This window comes from Oncorhynchus mykiss, chromosome 26, assembly GCF_057628025.1.
Source record: "Oncorhynchus mykiss isolate SJ-2025 chromosome 26, ASM5762802v1, whole genome shotgun sequence".
Taxonomy (NCBI): domain Eukaryota; kingdom Metazoa; phylum Chordata; class Actinopteri; order Salmoniformes; family Salmonidae; genus Oncorhynchus; species Oncorhynchus mykiss.
The window spans coordinates 20,358,177-20,361,415 of record NC_143047.1 but is presented as its reverse complement, the minus strand read 5'-3'; the positions used below and the strand labels follow the sequence as shown (position 1 = coordinate 20,361,415).

The following is a 3,239-nucleotide window of genomic DNA, read 5'->3' as shown; positions in this document are numbered from 1 at the left end:
TCTCTGACTGACTAATATATTGTAAAGGCATAATGTAAAAAATATTGAAAGTCATGGTTTGTTGACTAAATAATGATCAAAATTGCTATTTTAAATGCATAAAGCCATACATTTGGACAACAATCAATCAAATGTATTTTATGAAGCCCTTTTTACATCATCAGTAGTCAAAAAGTGCTATACAGATACCCAGCCTAAAACCCCAATGCAGATGTAGAAGCACGGTGGCTAGGAAAAAACTCCCTAGAAGGGTGGAACCAGGCTCAGAGGGGTGGCCAGTCAGAATTAGAATACTAGAATGGGAATGAAACGTAATTATGATGGGATAAAGATCAAACATTTTGGTTAGGGAGTTGGTCAACCATGGTATGACAGTGCTGTGATAAAATAATGAATTTGAAGAATGTAACTGCACTGTATGATTGCTAGTGAGCTAGCCAGACAGTTTTAGAGGAATGATTCCAGAAATGTTTCCATTAACTGCCAATATGACATTACATTCAAACAATGCAGTCACTCCACAGCCATATACTGGCTGAAATCAATTGATGACAAGTTGTAAATGCAACAGGTATATTGTATCATATATCACTCACAGCTTTAAAATAAAATGAAAATGTAGACATTTATGGTCTGTTTACATATACATTATCAATCAATCAAATGTATTTATAATGCCCTTTTTACATCAGCCAATGTCACAAAGTGCTGTACAGAAACCCAGCCTAAAACCCCAAACAGCAAGCAATGCAGATGTAGAAGCACATTACATGACCAAAAGTATGTGGACACCTGCTCGCCGAACATCTCATTCTAAAACCATGGGCATTAGTACGGAGTTGCTCCCCCCTTTGCTGCTATAACAGCCTCCACCTCTTCTGGGAAGGCTTTCCACTAGGGGACTTGCTTACATTCAGGCACAAGAACATTAATGAGGTTGAGCACTGATGTTGGACGATTAGGCCTGGCTTACAGTCAGCGCTACAATTCATCCCAAAGGTGTTCGATGGGGTTGAGGTCAGGGCATTGTGCAGGCCAGTCAAGTTCTTCCACACCAATCTCGACAAACCATTTGTGTATGGACCTTGCTTCGTACACGGGGGCATTGTCATGCTGAAACAGGAAAGGGCCTTCCTCAAACTGTTGCCACAAAGTGGGATGCACAGAATCGTCTAGAATGTCATTATATGCTGTAGCGTTAAGATTTCCTTTCACTAGAACTAAGGGGCCTAGCCCGAAAAAAGAAAAACAGCCCCAGACCATTATTTCTCCTCCACCAAACTTCTCAGCTGGCACTATGCATTGGGGCAGGTAGAGTTCTCCTGGCATCCACCAAATCCAGAGTCGTCTGTCGGACTGCCAGATGGTGAAGAGCTTTACACCACTCCAGCCGATGCTTGGCATTGCGCATGGTGATCTTAGGCTTGTGTGCGTCTGCTCGGCCATGGAAACCCATGTTTCCCATGTTTCCCATGAAGCTCCCGACAACAGTTATTTTGCTGGTGTTGCTTCCAGAGGCAGTTTGGAGCTCGGCAGTGAGAGTTGCAACAGAGGGCAGATGATTTTTACACACAATGCGCTTCAGCACTTGGCATCCCGTTCTGTGAGCTTGTATGGTCTCCCACTTCGCGGCTGAGCTGTTGTTGCTCTTAGACGTTTCTACTTCACAATAACAGCACTTACAGTTGACCAGGTCAGCTCGAGCAAGGCAGAAATTTGACGACCTGACTTGTTGGAAAGGTGGCATCCTATGACGGTGCCACGTTGAAAGTCACTGAGCTCTTCAGTAAGGCCATTCTACTGTCAATGTTTGTCTATGGAGATTGCATGCCGTTGTGCTTGATTTTATACACCTGTCAGAAACGGGTGAGGCTGAAATAGCCAAATCCACACATTTGAAGGGGTGTCCAAATAATTATGTATATATAGTGTATTTTAGAGACTATTTATACAGAAAATTGGTATATAAACTGTATTTATAGTTATGACTATCTTAGGTTGACAATGATTATATGTTTTCTGATGTATCACATGCCTTTTATTTTCCTGCATAAGTCAAATCAGGATTATGCCTCTACTGCCACTCATTCCAATTAGACTGGTTTCACCACATTCTGGAACTAGTAATTAAATAATCTCTCTATCTGGTCAGTTCTCTTATGGCTGTGACTTGTGTAGATTATAAAAAGAATACATGGCCATTAAGGCCAGCTCATTCCCATAGGGCGGCGCACAATTGGCACAGCGTCGTCCGGGTTAGGGGAGGGTTTGGCCGGGGTAGGCCGTCATTGTAAAATATGAATTTGTTCTAAACTCACTTACCTAGTTAAATAAAGGTTAAATAAAATTATTCCAAGACGTTCAAATGTTCATAGATGACCAGCAGGGTCAAATAATAACAACAGTGGTTATAGAGGGTGCACCCTATAAATAAATGTTAGTAAATGATCACACAGTACACCAGATAGGACAGGAGAATTTGACATCACATGCCACCGCACACAGTCTATAAATTAGTTCTGCTGCTACAGAGGCAAATATAGCACACAATGATTTATAATACTGATCTCACGATCCTGGATCAATTTAAGGGGCAAAAAATGTACGAGCATGCCAGGAGTCGAACCTAGAATCTTCTGATCCGTAGTCAGACGCGTTATCCATTGCGCCACAAGCCCAGTACTGGCATGTTCTGCCAAAATAGCTATTTTGTAATTCTTCAATTACTGGTCAATTACTGTACATATGCAACGCGTATGATATGCATATGCAAAACGTATGATATGTTACAAATTCTAGCTAGGTGGATAACGTTAGCTAGCTGGCTAACGTTAGCTAGCTTAGGGGTTAGGATTAAGGTTATAGAATTAAGTTCAGGAGTTAGGTTAAAGGTTTACGGTTAAATTAGGGTATGTGCTGATAACCGGGCACCCCCATAACATTTCAACCCCCTCCTACTGAAATATGGGCAATGTTCTGAACGTTTAATCTCACTCAGTACAGCAGCCCGGGCCCCGATTTTGGGTTGGCAACTGAGTTGCCTGCGTGATGATTACAAAGACTCTCGAATAATGCTAACGTTAGCTACTGTAGCTAGCTAACGCTACTTAGCATTACATATGCCTCTCTTGGCATAGTTTCCGTGGTGGTGCAAAAATAAAATTAACGAGCTTGCCAGGAGTCGAACCTAGAATCTTCTGATCCGTAGTCAGACGCGTTATCCATTGCGCCACAAGCCC

General features: G+C 42.1%; 1 non-coding gene across 1 annotated transcript; it reads right to left on the bottom strand.

Moving 5' to 3' along the window:
* Positions 1 to 3,166: 3,166 nt before the first annotated feature.
* Positions 3,167 to 3,239, bottom strand: trnar-acg (transfer RNA arginine (anticodon ACG)). The gene has a single exon. It is a non-coding gene; the product is annotated as a tRNA-Arg (tRNA).